We start from the raw sequence: 26845 nt of genomic DNA, 5'->3' as shown, positions 1-26845 counted from the left end.
CTGCTGCTGCATGGGATGTGAGGATAAGAAACCCTTCTCAGTTGGGATCTGAGGCTCAGCTTGGCCACAGGTGTGGGCTTCACTGCCAGGGTCACACAAGCATTCCTGTTCCTGTAACTAGGAGAGTTGCTCTGAATTTTAGGAGAGTGCTCTGCATAGTTTGAATATCCCAGTGTGGGGTGGGGGAAAGGGAGCAGCTCCAGGTCTCCTCTAGCCCTTCCTCCTCATGGGAATTAAACATGAGAACTAAGTGCTTGCTTTTCTGAAGCTATTACGGGCAACCAATGCAAAATGCCCCTTTTCATGACAAGTAAATGACCTGCTAAGTACAAGCTATAAAAATTCAGGTCATGTTTTCTGTTTCATTAATATGCTGCCTGACAAAGCCTTTGCCTGCTGGGGCTCTCTGCTGGGGAATAGGAGTTAAAAAACCCTTAAGGATTTCTCACTGTCATTATGAGATAGAAAGGCAAACAAGCTTCTAAAGGAAAGAAGTCTCCCAAAAGACAAGCTGCCTTTGTGTCCTGATCTCATGAGCAACCACAGGAGGAGGGAAGTAATGCCATTTACACACACAGTCCCAGTAGTGTGGGGTTCGAATGCTTTTATGTTTCACTAATAAGTGGACCTGGCTGTCCCAGAAGTCAACAGAAAGGTTTTCCTTGATCGCAACAGGCAGTGGACCAAAAATGTTATTCAGACACAAAAATATTTGTAAAGTTGGTAAGGAGGGGAAGAGCAGTATGAGTTGGAAAGAGAATACAAGGGTAACTGTCTCTGAAATGCTTTTCTACAAAAAACATAGAATCATAGAATAATTTAGGGTTAAGTTCATCGAGTCCAACCATTAGCCTAACATTACCAAGTCCATCAATAAACCATGTCACTAAGCACCACAGCTACATGTTTTTTAAATATCTCCAGGGGTGATGACTCAAACACTTCCCTGGGCAGCCTGTTCCAATGCTTAATAACCCTTTGTGAAGAAATTTACAATCTAAACCTCTCTTGGCACAACTTAAGGCCATTTCCTCTTGTCCTATCACTTGTTACTTGGGAAAAGAGACAGGACATCCACCTTGCTTTCAGGTAGAGGTAGGGAGCAATAAGGTCTCCTCTCAGCCTCCTTTTCTCCAGGCTAAACAACCCTAGTTCCCTCAGCAGGTCCTCATAAGACTTGCTCTCTAGACCCTTCACCAGCTACCATGGTCTTTGGGCCAGTAGCATCAAGAATTTACTGAAGATGGTTGTTCTTTCCCCGTAAAACTCTTTTTCAGAAATGTCCCTGCAGGGGACATACAAGATGGGTTGAGGGTGAATCACTTCTAGGTGTAACTACAGGGATTTCCCTTAAAGGATGTAGGGAGGATGGACCTTCATTCACATGATTGGCTAAGGCTGGATTAATGTAAAGCTGGATTCTGGATCCAAAGCCAAAGTTTGGGTTTGAAGAATTTGAAGAGAACTAGCTTTTGCTCTTGGCAATGTAGAGTAGGATGCATCCTGACTTCTTGATTGCATTCTCTGGGCTTGCAGGTGGTAACTGATGTGCTGGTGGTGAGGTTGAGCCGCCCTGCCTAGGGCTGAGGTTTGGCTTTCCAGTTCCAGGTCAGCTCCGATTCCTCTCGCCTGTCCTTCTTCCTCAGCTACAAGCTGATAAAGGGAGTTTCACATGGAGAGCATAGAGCCTGAGATCTGAGAGAAGCAGAGAGATCTGAAATGTAACCTGACATGTCAGTGCCATTCAGAGGGTTATAAATATTTCCTTGAGCCAACAGGTATTTTTAGGTTTGGCATCCAGATGTCCTGCTGAATCACTTCTTGCCAGAGGTGGGTTTTAGGGACCAGGCTGCTTCATGCCCTCCTCTGTGTTCTTCGCTACCATGTACCTTGTTCTCTACAGTGCTTTTGCCCAGAATGTCAAACTTTGGGAGCAGCACTATCAGCCTCGTTCCAGCCTGCAATGAATGCATTGATTCATAGCTTATTTTTAAAGCCAGAAGGAATTGCTATGCTGATCTTCTCTGACCTCGAGCATGCAGTGGGCACAGGAGTATTTATAGCTCTGTTTACAGGATTTTGCTCTGTATACAAGCCAACAAGGCTAAGTAAAGAGCGGGGTCCCTGCCCCAGTGTAGGTCTGACAGCCACTACAAGCTCAACTGCTTTATTAAGGTATTGCCCTCAGTAAATGGCAGGGCAGACTAGCCCTGCCGATTCCAGAGCACATGGGGACAGTCACCTGGGCACAGGACTTGCTGCGCACACAGCTGTGGCCCGTCTGCAGCAGAAGCAGAAATAAGCTCCAGGTGCAAGGACAGAGATCTGGGAAATCCTGGGGCTGTGCTTTAGTGATTCTTAGTCTCCACGCTGAGCCCATCTTTCATCTTCTCTTGGGGGATCATCTCTCCTGTGTTCTAAGCAGGTTGAAGCAGCCCAAAAGATGCATAAGGTCACTGGATTAGATGGTTGAAATTGGCCTAGGGAATAATAAATAACTTGTAGGGAGGTGCTGGAGAAGAGCATGACAGAGCCACCACCAACTGCAGCTGCTACAGCTCTCCCGGTATAATATTTCTCAGTGTGTGTACCCTGCCTTGTATTTGGGGTGGCAGGCTAAGACATAGTGTGCTCCATAGTGCCATGGTGCTGCATCTCAGATGTGGCAATGAACTGACCTGCCCAAAGCCCGAGCACTCCAAGAAGATAAGCTCTCTTGTACGTATGGAACTGAGATCATTAAAATTGAAACAATGCTAAAAGTCAGTTTGCTCTCCACTTGCCATATCCTGTCCTCATGGCTCACAGCACGCAGTCAGTGTCCAGGCCACTTGTCTTTCTCCTGTGCTTAATTCTGTTGCCTTAGCTCTTGACATATGGTCAGTGTCCAACCAGAAACGTGACCGTTAACTAAACACATTAACTAGATAGATTAGCTAGTTTTTATTCCTGTTCAATGTCAGATTTCTGCAGGATAGTGCCCTGCAACTGCTTTTGGACTGCCAGCGCGACATTAGAAGCCCTTGTCATTCTCCTTCCAGTAAAATGGCAGTTACAATATTTCTTAGAATAAGATTTTCATAGTAATTTTTTTTTTAGTGTTCTGATTGATATGTGTCCTGTCAGGTTCAAATTCCCCTGAAAGCCTGTCTTTTTCACAGACTGTATTTGTCAGTGAACATGTAACTGACTGTAAAGTTGTACATCCCTCAGATGAAATCCCTAAGAGGGACAGTAGTTGCGTTTTTACATGCAGAAATGGTAAAATCAGCTGGAGCTAAAGCTTTGATAGTCAAGAGAATCAGTTATTAATATTTCTGCATGGAGGCAGAGCAGCTACCAAGGCCCTTGTAACTGTGAACCTCAAAATCTTGCTCTTGGGCAAAGTATATGCTGTCATCGCTAATCTGTTCCATCTCTCCGCAAGCGGCTCACCCAGCAGTGTGAACAAATTGCCTGGAAATGTCGTCATCGGGCTTCATCTGGCGCTATCTCCCCTTCTGTCTGGGTCATTGATTTCCTCATCTCTTCTGCCTTAAAACTCACATCATACATTAATTTGCAGCTCTCCAGTACTGAAGCAGCTGCACTGTGCCTTCCCTGCTCAATACCAGCAGCTTCCAGCCTCTGAAGTGTCCTTTACTGCTGCTCATACGAAGACCTCCTGAATGTGTCTCAAGTGGCCTCCCTGCCTGCTACATAACAGCATGTGCTCTGCCAGCTTTTGTTTCGTCACAAGTGAGCTTAGAGATGTTCTGCTTTAGGAAATTGGGTAAGATTCGGTCTCCTTCCTACAATGACTCAAGTGTGCTAGAGAAATGACTCCTGCCTTGTACAAGCAGCTACTGCGGGGCTCTGAGAGCTGTGCCAGCCTCTGCTAGCCACCAGCTGCCCTCCAGAGAGCCCCTTCACCAGCCAGGAGCTGGGGCTGCTCCACGCTCTGGTCTTATGATTGCTAAATATAGAGTCCATTGATAAATGCATGAAGGGCACAAGAACCAACAGTTGTTGCAGAGTTGTCTTAGTTAATACAGCCTTTTCCTCTGTTCTTTTGCCCGTGTCCCTGTGGCCTTTCAACACCATCCTTTGCATTTTGAGTAGATACCTCTGCACACCAAATTCATACTCAGTTCTCATTGCGACAGTGTCCAGGATCGGGCCTTCAACATGTAATTCTGCCCAGAGAAACGATTCTGTAAGAGAAAAAGTCTTGTCTGGCTGCTCACTGATGCTGTGCTCACTCTCTGCTCGCACTGGTCAGAGTTCATTCCCAGCCCTGGTCTGCTGCCATCATTTAATAGCCAGGTACCACTCAGATCCTGTACCGGACCTGTTTGCTGAGCTGAAGTCAGTTCAGGCAGCTAAGCCGCAAACTTTTGCCTACTGTAAGTTTTCCCAAGGATCTCATCTGTCCAGCAGAAACTTACTTCCCTTGTAGTTTTTAGGAGTAATAAACTCCCACCTTTCCTCAACACTTCTAAATGGAGTGCATCTAACAAGGAAATAAGCACAAGATGGTGAGTCCTCAAATGTGAAGCCCTTTCTCCTAAGTTAATGGTGATCTTAATGGGAATAATTCCATTCAAAGGAAGTGTCAGACAAAATGAGTCCATTTCCTTAGGGAAGTGTTCTTTATAAAGCTCTGCTGATCCTCGTCTTTCTAGAAACCAAACTGGCAGTCTCTTTGTTTCACAGCCAAATTCCTCATCCTAGGCCTGGAATATGTCCGGAAAAATATTTCTAGAGAACCCCTGTTATAAATAACCTGGAGGGGGAAAGTATTCTATGTATCCTTCCTGAAACAAAGAGCGGCAAGCTGCAAAAGTGTAAGAAGAAAGGGCTGATCTCTTGTACTAAGGGAGGAAAAAAAATCTTGATCTTGAAGCTGATGTTTGCAGTGTTGCTCAGGGTGAGTCACATGAAAGGCAAACTGAGATAAGAGCAAAGACTTCTGAAAGAGAACTACTGATTTTAATCTCTGTATCTCTGCTTACAAGGTCTTTGCTGTAGAAATAAAAGCACTGCACTTCCCCGTAATGTCTGGTTAAAAGGTGCAGCACCACCAGCTCCCCTGAGCTTTCTGTCTATGCCCTTGCTGTATGTTTCCTATCTATAAAGCCTCTCGAGAAGCTTTTTTCTTTGTGACCTGTTTATAGACAGTGCTGCGTGGTCAGCCTGTCCCAGCCCTCTTGCAGCTGTTACAGCCACACCATATCCCAGTCTTTAGCCACGCTGGCTCTTAAGCAGTCACACGTGAACTTTTGCCGGGTTTATGTAGTTGCATGTGGATATCACTAGATGTCCTCTACTGCTAAGTAGCTTTATTGTAGTCTGTGCCAAGCACCACGCAGAAATTCAGTGAAATGAATCTCAGCTGTTTAAGCTATCTTTTTTTATAGTTTCATTGTTCCTAGTCCACAGATGCACAGCAATATTCCTCATCCATAGCCTGAAGGAGTGGTCTGCTACCTCTGACCGACTGGACTTACAGTGACAGTAAAGCTATTTTATTGGTTTCATGAAGATTTGGAGCCAAGTGGCACATCATAGGAGTACCTCAACTTTTTCCTTTGCAGCCCATTTGAGACCAAGCCATCAGGCAGGACTCAGGTTTTGGTCTCCTGGTGCTCTTCTCCAAATTCAACACCAAAGGTCAAGCCTGTGGGGCTCTGCTCTAGCGAGATCTGATCCAGTGATCTGATCCAGTGCAAGATGGTGCACGCACCTCTGCAGGGTGCAGTCAGGTGCAGCTCCCTGCTCCAGCACAACCCAGCTGCGCTCCAGGCAGTGATGCCAGCAGTGCCTTGGGTGAGCTCATAGGAGGGCCACTGTGTGCCCTCAGACCCTAGCTCACCCTCTGCCTTCTCTGCAGTCACCTCTTATCCCTGGCTACGTGGCACCAGCAGGAACTTCTACAAACAAAACATCTTACCCATTGCATTGTTCCTGCAGAGAAAATATTGGGTATTTTTGTGCAAACGGTCCCTGCCTTGCTGCCATGCTGTGCAAGCCCCTGTGCTTGCAGCCACCCGCTGCAGACCTCAGCTTGCACACCGCGTGCCAGGGGTAGGCAAGGGAAGCATCCCCAGCCAGCCTCAAAGGCAGCTGCCAGCAAAACAAGCCAAGAGGCTCGTGCTGCGTTAACCCGCTCAGCTTTAATAAGGGATAATAAACAGCCACATTCATCTGGCCCTAATAGTGAAATACTATGCTACATAAATAATGCGTCCTCTTATTTAGAGACACTTTGCCAGAAGTGTAGTCTGACCTGAGCAGTTCAGAGACTGTACGGTCACTTTAATCTGTCAAGTGAAGCAGAAACAGCCTGGAAATGTCATGTGTTTAAAGCTGTATGGGGGGAAATGCTGGCTGAAATGTTAAGGCACTTTTTTCTTTTAGCTTTGTGTTAAGTTCCACAGTTTGAAGCGTTGCCCATCCTGCACTCGCATCCCCCTGGGGAGGGCTGGTAAAGGGGGGGGCTCTTCATGCCACTGCCTCTGCTGTCAAACTGAACATGAAGTTTTGTTTGAGGGCTCCTTAGGGTGACTCAGCAGGATACAAAAATGCACTTAAATAGGAGTTGTATTGTGTAAGAGCTCAACCACAGCAGCAGTTCCCCTTTAGCAATGTTGTTAACTAATAGGCTCTACAAGAAATTTAATGCTGCTCCAGATACTGGCTGGAATTGAAAGAGGAGTTTTTGGCTTTCCTCCTTACATAATCTTAGTCTTTCTTATGGGCAGGAAGACTACTGAGAGCTGAGGAATACCCCGGAGACCTGATGTGCAGGAGCCAGGCCATGGGCTTTTCCTCTCAAACGTTACTGACTTTGGTATAAAATGCATCAGAGATTTTCAGGTTTCGGTGTTTGAATACTGGGCTTAGTTTGGAAATACAGCTACTTCCACACAAGCAGAAATGTGCCTGCTCTGAAGTGTGACCTGTTTAAGATGCCCAAGTACAAAGCTGGATGCTCAGATTTAAAAGATCTAAACCTGAAACCTTTGGCCTACTGCTCCCAGGACTGCTGGGTCCCCAGAATTTAGTGACATTTCCACACCTTCGAGGGTGCATAAATGACCCGCCGTGCTTTGAGACTCACTAATGAGTACCACTTGCTGGCAACTTTGCCAGTGCTGACCTCACTGACGGCAAGATGAGCTGACAGCAAAAAACCCAGATTCCTCGTAGCTGGCCACCTCCATCGCTGCGCTGCAGAAAGCTGCTGACAAAGTCTGCCCTCGGGAAGCTGAGGAGACTGTTTTGTCCTGGAAGGAAAATTTGCAGCCAACAGAGGAGCCAAGTTTTGCACAAAATTCATGTGCAAACCTGTGACTCCTGTTGACAAACGCGTCTTACACACCCAGCTGTTGATCCATGTGAACAAAATACCTCCATCCTGCAGTTTGGTCAGGAAAGCCTGGAAAGGTTTTCCTGGATGTGTCTCCTGTGTCATGAGACCAGTGAAGAATTTGCAGGGTGAGCTGGGATGAGTGCCGTGGCCAGGCACACTGTGGCCACTTCCCGTGGGTCTGCTCCCTCTCACCTCCTCGATGCCACCAGACCAATGCAGATTTTGAGGCAGAGACTTGTGTAGCTTGTTTGTAAAATGGCAATGTGCTCCCCTCTGTCTCTTATTTATGTGGGAAAGACAGCACGGAGGCTCGCTCTTGTTTCGTGCAGGCCACAGCATGGTGCCAGGCTGCCTTGGGTTTTCAGGGAGTACTGGGGTGTATGTAATGCTAATTTGTCACAGGAGGGGAGCTGGGGCTGCCTGTAAGAACCAATTTGAGTCCTATACATCTGCTTTGCAAACCAACATGGAGGTGGACCCTGACCCAGCAAGGTAAATTAGCAGGTGCCTCAATGCAGCCCTCTGAGATGCTCTGGGCACTTGGCACATGCTTGAGCACCCTGCAGGATTGTGCCGAAGATACTCCCGTGGTAGGACATGGGGAGACAGCCAGACTGACCAGTCCTTACTGACATGAATTATTATCACACAGCTATTGCTGCATGTAAATAACCGAGTGCACGGGCAGAAGCAGGACCTTCGCTTCCCTGCAAGAGGAAGGTGTGAGGTGGCAAAGGAGTCTGCAGGTGAGATGTGAAGCGCTGCTTTGGTTCTGTCTCCCCGTGCCAAGGGCACAAAGGAGAGGCAGGAAAAGTAACCACTGCCCGTGCGTTCTCTGAAGTCCCATCTAGGATGAGCCCCGGTGTATCAAACACAAATTCTGCTATTGCTATAAAAGTTGACAAGGCTTCCTCGTATTTAGTACGGAAAAATATATGTGTGTGTGTGCGCGCGTAGGGTAGCTGGTTCTTAACGGCACAGTGCGTGCCGCGTCCATGGGGCACGAACGGCGTTTGTATAACCCCGTGCCCTCCGGCCGCTGCCCTCTCCATCGCGCAGCGCCCGCAGAGAAGCGCTTGCTCACCCTCCTCCTCCTCCTCCTCGTTTGCTGGCGGCCGCACAGACCCCCGCGGCCCGGAGGGTCGGTCCGCTCCCCTTCAGCCACAGCCCCCCTGGGGCCCGGGGTGCCGGGCGGGGGGAGCCGAGGCACCGGCCGCCCGCCCGAGCGGCTTAAGGTGCCGCCGCCCGCTCCCGCCACCGCGGTCCACCTTAACGCGGCGGCGGGCTGCGGCGGCGGACGGGCCCATTGCCGCGCCGGGGGTCGGCGGGCCCGGGCCCCCCGGGAGCAGCGCCGCCGCCCCGCGCCCGCCGGAAAGCGGCATAAAAATGAGTCAAAAGTGAGAAACACGTCGCCGTCACCGAGCCGCGGGTGATGGCGGGTCTCGGCCGCCGCCGAGAAACCCCCACGGCGGCGCCCGGCCCGGCCCCCGGCGGCGGGGCCGGGCTATTTATAGCAGCCGCCGCGGCGATATAAGGGATGGCCGGGTGCGGGCTCCCCTGCCGCGGCCGCCGGGGCGGGAGCGGGCGGGCGGGGGCCGGCAGCGCTGCCCGGCCGCGGGCGGCTCTCGGCGGGGATGGGCGGGCGCTGAGGGCGCGGCCCCGGCAGCCGGGGTGAGCGGGGTTTGGGGGACGGGGCTTGGGGGGCTCGGGTGGTGCTTTTAGAGGAGGAGGGCGGACCCCCAAAACAATAAATCGCAGTTTGTTTTGCTTCGCGCCCCCCGCCCCCCCTTCCCCGAAGCGCGGGATGGCGCCGCCAGGAGTTAGGCTGGCGCTCCACGCGTGAGGAGCCCGCGGGAGGGGTGGGATCGCCGTGACACCCAGCGGTGACGGCGGCGGGGCTGCCCCCTCTCCTCTCCCCCCAGCGACTCCTGGTGAAATGCGGTGTCTCGCTCTGGCATGACACCCCCCTCCCCCCCGCCCCGCAGGAGGAGCGCTCCCCGGGCACCGCCGCTCTCCCTGCCCGCCGATCGGTGTCGGGAAGAAAGGGCTGTCGCCGATTGTCGCCGCGGAGCCGCCGCTCTCAGCAACGCCGGACGTCGGGCTTGGGACGGTACGGTCGCTTTGTGCCGCCGGTTGGGCTTTCGGTGTCCGGTGGGGGGGGGGGGGGGGGTTACTTGGGAAAATGGGATCTGTAAAGCGATGGTTGGACCGCGGTGGGTTTCGTGTCCTCTTCTGGGTGTGTGGCGGGGAGAGGGGGTCGCTCGGAGTGTAATGAAAGATCTTTGTAAGTTGAGGGTTTGTTGGATTCTTGTTCTCTCTGGGGTTTTCCCCCATCCCCAACAGATTCAGAGCCACGCTGATGCTTTTACTTTCCTACCCCTTGCGCGTTCTCATCTGTGTACTGAAAGATTTCTTATCTTGCATTAAAACCGCTCTTGCACCACTGAATACTTCGTGAAAGCTTCCAGATTCATGTGTATGATTTATTTGCTAGACTTTTCAGAAGAAAGATAGAGGTGCTATCTTTAGTTGCAAAGAAGCAAGGAGAGGAGGAGGTGCGCTGCTTTTTTTTTCTGGTTTTACTTTTTTCTCTGTTTTAAGAAAACGAACTGAACCACAACTGAAGGACCAGGACTTTTCAGCTCTTGTGTGCTTGGGATTGCTGGGGATTAGAAAGAAAACTTGTGACGTTTTCATTTCTTTTTTTTAAACGGCTCAACAGTGTTTAGAAAACCCTGCTTCCTAGACAGAGAAGCGAAGATAAAGCCACGCTGGCTGCAAGTTGAGAAGTTAAAAGTTAGTCATTGGGTGGACCAGTCTGAGCATCCTGCGCTTGGCTGCTTGCTCTAGTAGCCTTCCCTGTCAAACTGATCACTCTGTGCAACAAACCGGGACTTTACACCGTGGCAGTTTGGAGTAGAGGCTGGGGTTTTGTTGGAAGAGCAAAGTGCACAGTGGAGTCCTGACCCCTGTGTGAGGCTTTCCCGCAGCACAGGTAACTGCAGCCCTGCACCCGTCAGCTGGCACTTTTCTGCATCAGTTGCCTGATGTTATGGAAGTGTGGAAAACCTAAGCCACCAACTCCTTAGGTATCTAAGATCAGATTTTGGTGGCAGGTATAAAGGGATGCTATTGACTGGAAATGTTCTATTTATGTCTTACCTGGAAACTTGTTTGTACAATAGTTGGTACTAAGAACAAGTGCAGCAACTTTATAGTTGTACCTGGGTATAGAAGTGCTTTCTGAATTCTCACTATGAAACTATCTGGTTAGCTCAGGCCCTTTCTGGAGAAGGGAGATGCATTTCAAAGGCCTAAAACTGCATGGGTCAGCTGTCATTATTTTTCTTGATGAAAGATGCTTGTCTGTTGCTCCAAATCTGTTAGGGGCATTGCAAAAATGGGATCTATTAATTTAAGAAAAAGCTAGGAGAAGATAAGAGAGAGAACAAGGGTGTGGCCAGGAAATTATGAAGTAATAGCTTTAAAAAAACCACCTCTCGATAGCATAGCTTTGGGCGGCCTCATAGAGGTGGGATTTCTTTGTGTACTTGAGTCTGAAAATACAAAGCTGACAGCATGTCTTTAAAAATAATAGTGCATGTGGGAAAATAGGTGTTCTTCATATTACAGTTCTGCATCATTTTGTTTGACTCCATTGGTTTTGCTTCTCCATTCCAGGAGATACCCCATACGATAGAGTGTGTGGCCCAGATTGCAGAGGTCCAAGCACCCCACCAGCATGACTGCCGAACCAGAGCAGCTGCACCAGGGTTGGAGCTGGCCCAGCATCTGCTTTCAGAAATGATGTGAAAGGCAGTTTCTATTTATTGAAGTTTTTGGTGGGTGTTTTCACAAGCTCAAAAACTTTTTGCAGAGGAACTGTGAATTACAGAAACAAAGCTTGCTGCCTTCATGGGGGGAGTTTTTGGTATGTGTTGAGTTGGGTGGCTTTTTTCTTAAACTGGGACTGAGACTAACAAAAGGGAGGAATAAAGCTGTATCATCTGGTGTTTAAAGAGGACTTCTCTCCTTCCCACACATTTTTTGGCACCGGGGAGACATGGCATTTGAGGGCTGGAAGGAGGAGGATGAGTCCTGTACCTGAGCTGCTGTTGTCATAGGCAAAGTAGTACACAAGGGCAGCATAAGGACAAGTAGATATAGGAAAAATGAATGTGATGGATCATTATTGTTGACATTGTGCTGTGGTTCCTTAGAGCTGCTCTTTAACTATGGACAGAAACAGTGTCCTGTACCCAAGACCTGCATGGTCCTTTAGTTCACACCACGTGGTGCCGGTGGTGTCTTGCTGTTGAGACCCTAAGGGCAGAAACTCTGCTCCCTTCTGCTCTTAATTCTGGAGGGCACCTTGAGAAAAGCTGTTTGGCTTCATTCATTTTACCCTTTCCAAGCCAGGCATCCCTGCTGACCTGCTGGGTACAGGTGAGTCAATTCATTAGGATGAATCAGTCTGCCCTATGACAGTTTTAGGTTCCAGACTTAAACTGGACTAGTCTTAATTTGGTTTTGCCTGATTTGTTTGTTTTGTGCTGCTTCAGTCATGCTGTGTCTCCTGGTGGCTCCTTGCTCCAGCTTGCTCAGCCTTTGCAGCCCGCATGGGGCCTCTGGTGCGGTGTGGTGCCCCACGCATGGGAGTGGCCCTTGCCTCAGCTTTGTAACTTCTCCATGACTGCGCATCCCTTTGTCTCTCTTACCTGCAGAGGTGGAGGCAGGAGGGATTGCACCTCAGCATGGGAATGTGCAGCCCTCGATTCAGAGCATACTCTGGACTCTGGAGATGGACAATATTAACATGAATCCAGAGGAATGAAGAGTAAAGTGTTTTTGCATGGTCGTGGTGTTTGCATAAGCTTTTACTGTCATAAATAAGTAGATCAGGGTTTCGGGGACACATTCAGTATGGCAAATATGGAATTAATTTTCAGGCTTCCAAGACAGTACCATAGACAAGGCTGAGGAAGAGAAGTGGTGTTAAAGGATATGGAAATGTGCCTTGGAAGTGACCTTTCAAAGATCAACGATATTACTCTTGGTGTCTGAGGCACCCAAGTTTAATGAAGTATAAAGCAGAAGGGCTTGGGAGGATTTGGTACAAGTGGAAACAGAATAAGCGTGGGACTGGCAGATGGGAGGAACGTTAGCCCACTCCTAGGTGGAGTTATTGCTTCTTTCTCCTGTTGTGGACTACAGAGAGATGTGACAGAAGATACTTAGTAAGGACGGGAGTACAGCCTTCCAGTTCTGCTTCAATGTCACTGGCTGTTTTTTTCTCTATGAGGAAACAAAGGTCCAATGCTCCAGTGGGCCGCATCCTGAGTATTCCATCCAATGTAAATCTAGAGCAAGTCCATCAACTTCAGTACCATCTGCAATAAGCCGCCACTGGCTTTTTCTGAACAGAGAGGAGAAATGAACAGCTGTAACTTCAGATGCAGAATTTTTTGGCATAGGTTTTTTTTTTGAGATTTATGACTCTGAGAATGTAGTGGGGCAATTGCTGATCCATGCATGTGTGTATATGTGAGAAAATGGCAATGGAGGAGTAATACATATGGAAGTCTTGCGTAGAGATATGGCAAACCAGCCACTTGTTCTTAGGGATGAAATAATTACGCAAAAATATGTCTCCTGAAATAATGATTAAGGGAAGAGGTGGGAGTAGGGTTGGAAGAGGTTAACAGTATTTTAAGTAGTTTGCTGTACTTAGTACTTATGGTACTTAGTACTGACTCTTGTGCTAATTCTACTGCTTCAGACACTAGTTCTTCAGTAGGTGGTGATTTGTGCTGCACAGATGTATAGTTTTAATCAGAGAGATCCATCCAATGGCTGGAGCTAGCTGAAGAGATGGGAAACCTGCCACCAGGTACCTTCTCTGTCGCAGACTGCCCAAAGGCAGGTAGGCCAAGGTCAGCAACTCTTACAGACACCCATAACTGTGAATCTGCCTCTCACTGCACCCACTTTTCTTCCTTCTAAAATGGGGTAGTAGAAGTTTCTTCTTTGTGGGGTGTGTTGGGAGTATCAATATAGCAAATGCTGAGATACTTAGATGCCTTCTGAAATACCTGAGGTACTCTGGGATTGGAGTCCCCTTCCTGGTGCTTCTCTTCTGGCCAGAATTGACCAGCAGAATTTCTCAGTGCTTCTACAACTGAGGGGTTTTTTAATTAATTTTTGACTAAGTCTTGTTTGCCTCAGAATTTGTTTGTCATTGATAGGCTTGAGATTAAAATCTTGAACTACTTTGTTGTACTTTCTTCTACTATAGAGCAGCTTAAAAAGTGTGCTGGCACCCCTTCACCTTCTCCCAGGTAACATAATGCCTGCCTTGACTTCCCTTTCAGAAGGTCTGCTTCTGGAATGAATGTTGTACCTAATATATAACTTTATGCAGTGCGGTAAAAATGGTTTATTCTTTCTTCATCCCTCTCAGCCCTACACTATCTAAGCCTGCTTTGCTGCTGCAAATTCCACATAGTTTCATACAAAGCCTCTCTTCTCATTCCTGTATTAACTAGCTAAACCTTCCTGAAGTGGGCACTTCATTTCATGGTGGGGGGAAATCTATGTATTTTCCCAAAGGTGGGGGAAATGCCTCCAAATAGTTTGCTGATGTCTGCTCTCCCTGTTTGGTTGTTGCCAACTCCTGACTGCATCTGCCTAGTTCTTGGTCTAGAGATGAGCGTCACTGAGGACTTCTTGGGGACTATTTCGCATCTGAATGGTGGCTTTTAATGGTCAAACATGGTCGGCCAGACCACTGGTTTATGTAGTGACTGGTGTTAGTCCACTGAAGACTGAACAGCTTCTCCAAGTTTCCATCACCTCCAGTGGAAAATGAGTACAACTGCATCAGCTTACAGCCAGTTTACAATAAACCTGCTGCCTGGGCTATGGGTTAACCGTGCTGAGTATCTCCTGGGGTCAGGTCTGTTACTTTTGTATGTGAAAATAAGTCTTGGTGTGCTTTCTGATTTGCTGTGCTGTAAATAAAGCAAGGAGGTCTTTCACTTACAGGCTCACTCATCAGCATATATTAGTAACGCTCATCAGCTTTTGACTGGAACTTTGATGGCATAATTACTCTAAAAGGGTAACATATTCAAAACTACCTGTGTGACTTTGGGAGTTAGATTCCTGAGAGTCTTAGTCATTATTTTAAACAGGAATCAGCTTTATAAACCACACATACTCCTGGAAGTTTTAAGAACAGGATTCTGTTATCATGTCTTTAAAATGACATTTTCTAGGACGAGCGTGGCAGCTCTGCCACTCCACTCATTTTGGGTATTAAATAAGGAGGTTGAAGAAACAATTAGAAAAATACTGTGGAAAATAGATTTTTGTAGGTAATCTTACTAGAGAGGTCCAAGATGTAAAAATGTCTACTCTTCAGTTATCTGACAGCAGGACAGATGTGAGCATGTATTTTCAGCTATGTCTTTAGGACAGCTGGGAGGATGACTGATGTCTCAGCTGTCACTGTAGACAGAGCAAAACATACATTTCTCCAGATACAATTTGGTGCACTGAATTCAAACACCTTGTGACTGGAACAGTTCGAGTCACCAGGGCAGAAAGAAACAGATAAACTAAGAAAACAGCCTTTCATATGCTAGTATTTATGTTTGTGTAGGTAAGACTTTAATTTGCTATCAATCTTATGTTTCTTTTTGAGCAGTGATGGATTAGTCTTAGTACTCGTGCAATTTTTAAAGCATTTCTGTAACAGTTGTAATGCAAAAATCTATTTTGCAACACACTTGTGAGATAGGGACCTTCTGTTTATATCACTTGTACAGCTGGGGAATGGGAGTATTCAGTAAAGCTAAACACAGCACACAAGATCCTACAGGGAAGCCTGCAGCAGGATGGGCAGGAGAGTATTGAAGCTGGGTCTCAATTCCCATGAAAACCACCAAGCTCTGGTCCATGCTCTTCCCATCAGGTTCCTCCTCAGTGCTCCTGAGGCAGCTTGGAGCATTTCCTTGGCTAGACAAGGTGGGGTTTGGCTTTTCTAAGGAGGAAAGCTCAAACCGGGTGATGGAGAGAGGAAGATGACATATATCTGGGGGAAGATGGGGAATGGGGAGCATCACCCAGCTAGAGATGCCACCACTACTCCTTCAGCGAGCCCGGCTTCCACGATGCTGGCACAGGCTGCTTCGCAGCTATCGAAACTCCATTCCTCTGGGCAAATCCCTGCTCTTCCTGTGCCCAGACCCAGCTCTGCTTATTCTAATAAAGTTGATATAAGTGGCTCATTTGATGATGAAGCCATCTGCCCAGCTGCCGGCTCCACATCTGTTGCCACCACGCAGCATCCCTGTGCTGCCTGGGCTCCCTGATGAAGGAGAGCTGCCTTTGCTCCATCCCGTCCCATCCCAGCTGTGTGAGGGGCACCAGTGTTTTGGGGGAGGAAGCCGTCACAAAGCCAGCAGGAGGTATTTTTTTGTTTTGGTTGCATGGTGAACAGTAACAATGTGAGTTTTATTGCTCGGAATGTATCCGCATTTATAGGATGCTATATTTAAAAAGGAGAAAAAATGAGTCATGGGGAGCTAAGCTAATGCCAAGTATTTATGTCTACCTCTTGTGAGGCTGAAGGCAGCAGGAGTTGAGCAACACTCTTGTGAAGTGTCTAGAGGATTTACAGATCAAACTAAAGCCTGCTGAAGTCAGCTGTAAGTCATGCTGTGCCTCGCTCGGGCCCGTTATTGTGTACCTTGTGCTGCTTAGAGTGAAATAATCTTGAAAACCCTGGGAGCACTCAGTGCTGTCGACTTTGCTGGGCTTAGGCGGGAGCTCGCTGAGCCGCGGGCTGCAGCAGAGATCATACCCTCCCAGGGGTTACTGCTCCTCAGCTGGAAAGTCACACCTCAGTCACAGCTAGGGGAGGGATGTCCCTGTGCCTCTCTGGCCATGCTTGCAGCACCGCGTGAGCAGATACTTCCACCCTGAACGGGAGCAGGCAGAGCCTGGGCCCGTCTCAGCTTCTGCCTGCTCCTTTGAAGTAAGGTTGGGGGTCTGCTGTGGTACCAGCTGCCAGAGCTCTCCTTTCAGAGCCTGCTGGGACACGGGGATGCCAGGGTTCAGATACTTTTGCTTGTGGCATGTCTTGACACTAATTCACTTGGCTTGCACTTAATTATGAAGTGCAAGTGTTGGGTTTTGTTTGTTTTATTTAAAAGTCCCTTAATGAAATAGTGTTCTGTTTGAGAGTGCCAGTGTATTCAGCTTTCCAAGTGTCTGCTTGCCAGCATGGCTCAGGTAGAGGAAGGATTTGGACTGATATTTCCCTGCTGGGTGGGCCAAGAACAGAGGGCGGAGATGAACTTGCTGTGAACAAACCCAGACAGCGCAGCGTGCTCAGAAAATGCAGATTTGGTAACAGCAAAGTGTTCTGCAGTGCCTCCGTTTCACCCACTTATTTGAGGGAAGGAGTTTTCAAAGTGAGCCGAAAACAGTTATTAAAATGAAATCTTCAGGTTTATTGGGCTTTTTGTTTTGTTGGGTTTTTTGTGTGGGTTTTTTTTTGTTTTTAAGAGTTGGTCATATCAGTATGAAAATGAGCATGTTTAAGCTTCCTTCAATATGTTTTTTGAGGGTACACTGGAAAGCAGAAAAGGCTATGATAGTGTAAGGCTGGTTCTGGTTTGTGAAAACAAATACTTGCTCATCTGGCAAATGTAAGAGGGGTTGAAAAGCTTTTGAATAGAGATCTGTTATTTGCCTTGCTGGAAGCACAAAATGTGGAGTCTGATATACAATAGCTAGAACAAAGACCCACCCAACCCGAGTTAAAAGGATGTTAATGGACATTGGTGTAGTGGGAATCCCATCCATTTTTTCTTGGAACTGGCTTTCCCGCTTAAATGGCTACTAAAACATCCACTATAGCATGTCTCCAGGCACCTGGTCACTCCAAAAAAAAACATTTAGATGATTTTCTTCAGTAAGTTTGTGAGCCTGGGATACAAGCTGTTTGCCAGTTGGATGTTGTGACACAGAAAGACTCCAAAAAGGTATGAAATGACAAAAAGTAACAGGATGCAGATGGAATTTAATCTGTCAGGCACATCCAGACACTGTTATCGGGTCTGTCATCTGTACTTAACATACCCAGATAGCTCTTGAGTGGTCTGGCAATTTAGTAGAGATTGTGATCTTCAGAAAATATGTAGCTGATGTCTTGTGTAATACTTGGTATGGAAGTATCAGTGCCACCAGTTTAAGTACAAGACTTGCCAGGTGGGGAACATCTATCTATAAAGCAGGACTTTTTGGGAAGAAGTTATTTGGTACCCAGCACTCAATCACAGAAAGAGTCATGAAGGGCATTGACAGAGCTTGTGCTGTGGGGTGGTGAACTAGGAAGGGGAGATTACGAAGGAATCCCTTCAGCTCAGTAGTGCTCACTGTTGAGCTGCAGTTGCAGACTGGAGGTTGTTTTGGTGGCTGCTGGCATTTGGTGGGGACAAGAGTCTCCAGATGACCTGGGAGGAGGAGCAGGAGAAGTGCCTCAGTGCTGGGGGAAAACCCTAAGATGTTGCAAATTATTTTTGTGAAATAACAGTGCAACATCAAGTACTGCCATTGTAGCTCTCGGAGTAGCGTGTGATCTCCCTGTTAAGGTGCCTGCCGAGCCACCAGTCTACAGGTGACATAACCATCCTTGGAGGACAAGGCATTGCCCGAGCCCATCCTGTGCATGCCCTGCTTTGCTTCCACCTGAAGAGACCTTGGTGGTAGCTGGTGAAGGGTTGTAACTCTGGATTAAAATTCCAGAGGTTACAATGAGGTCTAGCAATGAGGTGGACCTGAATGCAAACTTGTAGCTCTTCGCTCAGAAAATAGTTGGTAGCTCAAGGGTAGAGTGCTGGGAGAGAGACCTCAGTTTCCTCCACATGCTGTGGATGCTTTCAGATTTAATCTGCAAACAGGCAAAATAGCAGGCGTGAGAAGCTGAGCAGACCATTTGCTTTTCTTGAGGTTTGGTCTGGTCTGAATGCTCTGTTAAAGTGCTCTGCTGAGCATCATTTCCTCTGCATTCTGCAAAATGGCTCCATGCAGCACTGAGATGCTGATAAGATGCTGCATCACCCCTGTCCTGTGAGCAGCAAGTGTTCTGTTACATGAGATTTACCTGTGGAGTATTAAGTCCATCTTAAAAAGTTTTACTTGGACTGACTGCCTGCAGAGTGTGAAAAGTCTTTCATGTTAATCAGCAAAGTTAGCTAAGGGGATATATAATTTCTTTTTTTTGCATTGTAGCAAGTCTGTTTAATTAAGCATCTGGGATTTGAATTATTAAATAACAGAACAGTTTCAATCTACTTTTCTCTTGGTAAAGATTTCCAGCAACCCATTTTTATTCCTTGGATTTTTAAATTATGAGCTTCAGAAACTCTTTGAACCTCAGGAGGATGACTTACTTGATCTGGGAGGGCAGAGAAATACAACTCTTATTCTAAGGTCTCCTGAGCACAGCAAGTCACTCCATGTTGTTTACATACCAGCCTCACAAGAATATGGGAATAAATGTTAGGTTGTTGAAGCAAAGCAGGAAAAAAATGTGTTTTCAAGCGTATCCTGTGTTGAAGCATCTATTTGGTTTTGTGCAGGGGAAGAATAAATCCTTTTGCTGTACAAAACACTGGGAGCAATTCTTTGATTTGGAGGTCAGATTGCTTCATCTGTTTGGGGGTTAAAAAAAAAATAGAGAAAAATAACAGTAGTTGGAGTTTGCATGGGCTTGGGAAAGCTCACAAAGAGATGGATGGGTCTAGCCAAGAGGTAGGAAGGGACAAAGAGGAGTCGTATAAACCAAAGTGGTGAAGGGTTGATGAACTCGGTTGGTGGGTGGAGGTCTGACACCTTCAAGGCAGTGAATGAGAAGCTGGGGAAGGAGGTGAAGAAGTGTCTGGTAGTGTCCATGGTGGGAGCAGAGGTGCAGGCAGCTCTGGGCAGGGTGTCCTCGTGGGCAGCAGGAGGTGAGGGACTTGCTGACAAAGCCACTTGGCCCCAACAAGCTCCTGAAATGCCTCCCAGCCTCAGGAGCACTTTGGCTCCCCAAGCCCTCCTGACCCCAGGGTAATGTGCTCTCCCTCCTGTTTGAGACCGGTGCACTTCAAAAGCCTTGTCGAGTGGAGGGGTGGGTGGACACAGTGGGTGGAGCTGATGACCCAAAATATCATTTCCCCTTCCTAAGGCTGGGCGTGTAACAAACTTGTGTCTCTGTGTGGTAAAAGAATATGAACCAAAAGTGCTGAGAGATGCAGTGGTTAAATTGAAACATGCTGTGGCAAGATGAAAGTAATCTTGTCCCTTACCAGCCCTTAATGCTTTGGGGCTTTATTTATTTTTTTTTTTTCAGGTGGCTGCAATCCATCCCATCTCTATCTGGGCTTTTAATAGAGAGATTTTTGTATGCAGAAACATGTCAAGACACCATCAGGGTAAACCATCCCCTGTTGTGTTATAGCTCACAAGGTCAAGATAAAACATAAGGATATCTACAGTTGTCTTTCAGTTCAAATTTTATTTTTGTGGTTTCCTTGAATGTACTGAAGCACATGAAAAAGACCCCTATGTGGGGTCCCTTAGGGAGAATCCATCAGTTGAAAGAAGGGCCAAATACAAATGTATTGCTCTTTCTGTGAGTTTGGTATGTAAAATACGATGCAAATGAGAAATTTACCTGAGCTGCCAAGACTAAGCCTAACATCTCTTTGCTTGGTATTTAAAAGTAATGGCACTATACAGGCATAGGAATGGCATATGAGGTCTACCATAAGGTCAGAGCAACACAGCACTGCATCCCACTCTTTCTGAGAAAAGACCTTGATGTCTTGACTCCATTGTGACTCTGCAGCAGAAGAGCTGTACTTCACAGCTGTGTGGTGGATGGAAGTTAAAAACGGATCTTCCTGGGCTCAGATGGCAGAGCCTACATATTTCTATGAAACTTCTGAGCCAAGGTCTGTAGGGGCTTGAAACTCAGGAGAATCTGAGCAAGGAAACCTGTTCAAACAGGAGAGCAGAGTAATTGAACCAGAACGATGCTCTGGAAGAGCTAACCAAGGACTAGGGATTCTTCTTTGAAAGTAGCTCTTGATTTGACATCAATAGTCTAGACTCAGAAACTGTCCAGTTACTTTACTTTGTTCAGTTCATGCGTGGCCTTACCTGGGAAATAACCCTTCCCATTGCCCAGCTAAAGCAGAAGTCCTGTACACTTGTGGGAGCGAGCGCTCGGTGCCACTGCAAGTGCAACTGCACTTAGTACCACTCACATTTAAGGAAAAGTGAGTGTGTCCAGCCACAGTAAATGATGAGCAATATGGTGATATCAGTGTTTAACCAATGTTTTATCCTCTTTTCCCAGCAAAGGTCCTTATCTACCACTTCACCAATACTGAGGTGGTGTGTTTGCTGTCCGTGTTGCTGTGGGGTGGGAGGTCCTCGGCAGGTCAGCTGTAGCCCAATACATCTCCTCATCCCTCCGGGAAAGCGTCCCCTCAGGCAATCTGACTGCACAGTTTCTGGAAGTCTGTTAGTGCCGTCCTGATGATTAGACAGAAGGCATCATCCTTGGTGTGGGGCACTGGGAGGCTGAGTACCTTGAAGGCTGACTTCTGAAATGTGTATAGTCCAGTGGGGTGTGTTTCTCCCACGTGAATGCTAGAACCGGTTCATAGGGCAAAAGCAGAAGATGTTACTGTTTGGTGTGTGTGTGAAAGATGCTTTGTGGCAATGGCAGCAGAGGGTGTGCCTTTCCCTTTTCCTTTTAACTGCGGAGAGACTCTGCTGTTGCTTTTTCTTTTTTCTTTTCTTTTTCCCCAAGTGGCAATTGATTCTTGACGGGGTTTATCTTTTCCTGAAGTTGTGAGTGGATTTCTGATGTGATTGCACAGAGGTAGTGGTGGTTGGAGCCCTGCCATTGCCTCGTTCATCAGAGGTTCTTCATGAGAGGGCAAAACACTTTTGAGGTATGATTTCCCAAAGTATGCTAATCCAGTGAAGTGCTGTAGACTCGCTTGCTGGCACTGTTTAAATCCATAATGCAGCGCCATCTGCCAAACCACAGGGCATAATGGAAGTGTTAATGAATGTACATATATACCCTCCCACGCGGCAAGTTGAATGACTTAAAAGTTGAGGCAGAGGGTTTAGACTGAGCGTAGAAGCAACCAGGCTTAGGGTATCCTGATGCAGGTCTGAGCTGAAACTGGGGAGTGAGAGGTGGCCACAGGGATCTAACGTTGGGTCAACTGACCCATAGGGTGCTTTGAAAGATGTGTTGATTTTCAGCTGCTGCTCTCTGATATATGGAATCATGCTTTCGTGACACCTTAGAAGAAACTGGAGCTTTCAACAGCAAAGTGCAGGTACTGAGCAGGAACAGCTGGGACCTTGGTACATCTTTTGTGAAGGAGTAGCCTCACAGGATGCTTCTCTCTGGTGCTGGCAGGGTGAATGCACTCAATAGGAGCAAGGACTGGAGTCACACATGGATAAACTCTGTTCCTTAAAGGAAGTTTGGCCAGTTGCCCGCTGATCTGAGCGTCAAGGTGTGCATATGCCACTGGGAGGGCTTGCCCAGACTGGCAGAGAGCAGCAGGAGGACAGCAGGGAGGGAGCTGACAGCCGAGGAGGTTGCCAAAGAGAAGGGCTGAGAAGAGGCACTGGGCTGGCCTGGCACATGGCTGGGACGCTGGCAGTGTACATGCACTCTGTCCTCAGGCAAGTTCATGGAGATGCTGTGGGTTCGCAGAGCCATGCATCACCACGTGTAGGGCAGAGGAGGGGCTGCACAACACCCCCCATCCCACTCCTCACCCTGGTACCTGCCCCCAGTCTCTGCCCCCACTCCTCTTTCAGACAAGCCTGTTGGATTTGCCAAGTACGGAGTCGCCTCCCCAGCATGTTGTACGTAAATAAGAGGCTCATGGTCTTGGCAGACACTGTAACAAGCCTGGAAAAAATTACTGTTATGGGTCCAGGGCCAGTGATGAGATCTTGGAGTCTTCCAAGTGACAGAGTAATGACATGGACCCAGGAAATGCCTGGAAAATAGCCTTCCATGCGGTTCTGGGATTTAGAGTAATAAAATTCTACCTAAAATCTGGCTAGTTGCCTATTTATGTAAACCTGGGAGATGGTGTTTATCTAAACCTGGGAGATGGCTGTTCCTTCATCTTCTGAAGTCCATGCTGATGAAGCTCTACTAAAGCTGCAGCATTACACACTAGCATGCTCTGTGCTTTTCTGTAGCTGTAAATTAGTCTTAAGTGGGTTGCAGGGACCCAGGAGGACTGTCCTTGACCCAGGAGCCTGGGGAAATTGCTAGAGAGCCCTACAAGCTTGCCCTGTGCCCTGGGGTGTAAAAGTGCTGCAGAAACATCTGTGCTGCCCCGTAGCTCACAGGTAATTCCAGGGAACACTGCAGTGGAGAGAGGGAACGGGCAATCTGTCTGTTTTCCCATAGGATATGGACAACTGTAGTCTGTTTGCCTAGAAAGGCCATAGTCATGAATCAAGTTTTGGAGAAGATTTGCAGTAGAGCATAGGTTTTGGAAATTGCCTGGAGATCCCCTTTCTTCTCACCTTCCTCCATCTGCCCCAAGAGAGGGAGCATCAGCCCGGGACTTGGTAGGATTCGCCCATCCCCTTGTGGAAATGCTGTTACCAGGGACCTTCACAGCCTTCAGCTCCTTACATCTGTCTGAAGAGGTACAAAGTGTGTTTGCCAGGAGGGAAGGGTGTTTTTAAAAAGCCATTTACATCCGAAAGACATCCGGTAGCAACACTGGAGATTTAAAAAGCATTAAATACTGGAAGACAAACTTGGAGCCAAATGTATTGATTGATTTGCAGGAGGGTGACTGGAATGAGATGGCCGTGTACCCCTTCTATCCATAAACCATCTCCAAAGCATCCGTAGGTGCCATGAAGTCTGTGCCTTGGCTCAGCCGTGCCTGCCCTTAGCACGGCATGATGTCCATAAGACTGCAGCACAAGGAGCCATCAAGGAGCTGGGTGGAGGGGTTGGCGCACAGTGCAGTCAGGGTGCTATCAAGCACCCCTTCTTTTGGCAGGAGAATGTGGGGCTGTGGTGGGGAAGGCAGGGTGGAGCTGTGAGGATAGTCCATTCTGGGCAGTTCTTGGTACTGCTCGGGATCCCCCCCACAGCTCCATGCTGCGATGCATGAATTCATTGCATGGGCCGCTTCCGCCTGCCCAAGGCCGAGGGCAGGAGGGCTGTGCCGTACACATCTGGCTGCAAACCGAGCACTGCCACAGCCCTGGGCTATTTCTTTGGAAACCTTGCTGAGCAGTGTAAGGGCAGCAAAACCACCCAGGGCAGTGGATTTGGGGTCTTTTTATTGGCGTGTCAGCAGGCTGGGATGTGTAGGAGGGAAGCTGCCCATTTCCAGGGATTGTGTGAGCAGGAAGGGCAGCTATTGGAATTCGAAGCCGCTTCCTCCACTGTAAATTTGTTCTTGTTGTGTTATCTCTGGCTGGGCAGGGCAGGGGAACATCTTGGCTATGTGATTTTCTGCTACAGTATGTTTAGGTCAGCTTCATTGGTTCCATGATAACATAGGAGAGGCATTCCTGGCCTCACTAGCAAAGAATTTTCAAGAGTAATACAGGAATCTCTCATCCCTTGATGTCTCCTGAGAGCTTTGGAAATAAATTAGTAAGGAAAGGGATGGTGGATTTAAACACAGAAGAAGGGATGGAAGTAAAAGTAGTGGAGCCACCTGCTTCCTCAGGCCCCAGGTACCGTGCAGGGATGCTTTCATTTCACGCCTTGGCAAAAGGCTTGGATCAGCCTCCAGTGGACACCCCTAAATTGGCAACCATAGAGTTTTAATCAAAATCTGAGAGATACAGGAATGGATCTTGCATAGCTGCTTTCTGGTTGCATATCCTGCAAAATGGGTAGTGGCAGTGCTGTAACTCTACAGATGACCCAAATCTGACTTAAGTGTTGTTTTTAACTAAAAAAATAATGATAATCTGGATTCTCTATCTGACTGTTGGCTTGTCAGAGTGACAGGCATCCTCTTACGTCTTTTGAAAAGGGCACTACATCACTGAGAGAAACAGGCTGAAGATTAATGGAATTGTTGTGGGAGGTGGAGGAGTTGGGGGAGGGAAGTGGAGTTTGTTTCGGATGACATTTGTCAATATGATTGACGCATGCGGTGCTGCATTTACGTACAGATCAGGACACCGACAAGCATGTGCTTCCAGGTAAATACGGGTGAGCCCTTGAGTCCAGCCTGGCTATGGTCAGTGCTACAGCAAGGGCTCCTTCATATCACTTAAGGATTTGCAGCAGGGGGAGACGGGGGGCCGCCTACCACCTAAGCAATTTCCAGTGACATGTCTTTTTATTATTATTATTTGTTCAGACTATAATTCCATGTTTCCTGAAATAACTACCAAGTATTCATCAGGCAGCTACTGCCTTTAGCTGCCTTTTGTGTGAATCTCAAGTGCTTCATTACTCCCCTGGTGTGTTTTCCTTCTCTTACGGTAAATCTGAGCAGCATCTGTGCAGTGGGGGAGGCGATGAGATCTTGGGTTGAAAAGGAGAAAAGGTCTGGCTGGCACAGGAAGCCAGTGAGGAGATCAGGGAGCGCAGCCCTCAGGGCACAGCATCTTTTTGCGCTGGAAGAGAATTCACAAGGCCACTTCCAGGACCCACAGCTACATCCGCCAAATTCAAAACCCAACCCGTTGCGGCTCTATATTGCTGGGTTGAGGAATTTTTTTTAAACAACTGTTGGTTTACGGGCTTTTTTTTCCCTCCTCTTTAGTAGCAATCTGATAGTGCTTTGATCACTGCTCCAAAAGGAAATGCCCGTAATTTCCTGTGCAGGTCTTGCCAGGTGCTGGGCTCCATCAGATCTCCTGGAAGCTGATGGGAGTTGAGAGCGCTCTCACCTGGCAGCATCCTCTCTATTAGAAAACCTCAGTGAGTTGAAATTTCAGTTGGGCTTTGAACAACTTAATGCCAGAACTACAAAGGGCGTCAGGCTCCGGTTTCCCACATGATGGATCTCTTCCATGCTGACTTCCCCCTGGAGACTTGCATGTGGTCCAGCTTTTGCTTGGCATGTCCTTTTTGAGGTATTGACTGGGCAGGAAATCTGACAGACTGGAGGAAAGCTGGCTAAGAGTTAATCGTCTTTATTTAATAATAATTGGCAGTGGTTGTTCATAAACCTATGGGTCCTTTGGCTCTCCAAGGTTTGGGACAGTCATACCTACTTGAGGGAGAGATTCCTGAAGTTGATTTGGTCCTGATCAACATGACTCAAAGGACGCAGCTGCCTCCTAAAAGGGCATGTCCTGTGTTTCAGGGGTTCTCAATAGCTCCCAATCCAAGGGATTGCTGGCAACACATAAGGCTGAACTATTCTGGTACCTGGTGAGCGTCTCTGGGTGTGTCGTGGTGGTTGTGTGGCTGCAGCCAGCAGTCTGCAAGAGGAACAGAGAGGGAAGTGTTCAGGTCTTGCAGAGTTTCAGCCCTGGAGGCATTGCATAGAGCTGCTAATGCTTGCAAAGTGGCCGGGTAAAAGGGCGTAATCGAGTGAGCTGTGGCTAGACGAAGAGTTATTAATTGCAACCATAGAAGTAGTTGGCAGCCTTGGTGGCTGATAGTCTTCCTCGGCCTCAGGTGAGGTTTGGTGGCTCAGGTACGCAGAGCTCTGGCAGGACATATGTGAAGAGCTATCCATGGACCAAAGCAAACCAATGATAGAAAAATTCCCTTGGCCTGGAGCTGATGGGATTGATCAGCATATACACATACACCTAAATATGTGCTAAATCTCAGCCTATTGCTATAGCGGCCACAGGCTCCCTAAAGTTGTCAGTTTTGGAGAGCTGCAGCAGAGGAGGAGGGAGCTGGTGGTTCCCACGCAGACCCTGCTGCAGCTTTTTCTTGAGGTTTCATAACAGAATTAAGCAATTTGTGTCGCATGTTGCCATGGAGACCGTAAATCACTGTCATGCTGGGCTTCTCTGTCGGGGAGCTGGTGTCTTTAATTGTACTAACCTTCCTTGCAAATCCAGGGCTTGGTTCTGAGCTCATTTGCCTGCTGTAATGGCTTTGCCCTGGGAGCTCTGCCTCCAGGAGAGCAGAGCTGGGACCAGGGATAGGAATCGATTTTATTATTGTCATATGTGGCCACACCTCTGCTTAGATGAACAGAAATTATAATGAATTACACAAGCTGAGATCTGTCCCACTTGCATTCAGGGCAAGTTTTGCAACAAGGATGGGGATTAGATACAGTACCTACATGTTGTGGAGACCTGTTGGGGCTTGGTGGTCCAGTCACACAAACTGAGCTGAATTTCTGTGTCTTGGTGTTTTTATATTACTTGGCTGTTCCAGGGGGATAGCTCAGCCCTTCCACTCCATCCCCATGTCCAGACAAG

Source organism: Leptosomus discolor, chromosome 5, assembly GCF_034619465.1.
Source record: "Leptosomus discolor isolate bLepDis1 chromosome 5, bLepDis1.hap2, whole genome shotgun sequence".
Classification (NCBI taxonomy): Eukaryota; Metazoa; Chordata; class Aves; order Leptosomiformes; family Leptosomidae; genus Leptosomus; species Leptosomus discolor.
The sequence above is the reverse complement of the archived record's forward strand: the minus strand, read 5'-3'. Positions refer to the sequence as shown.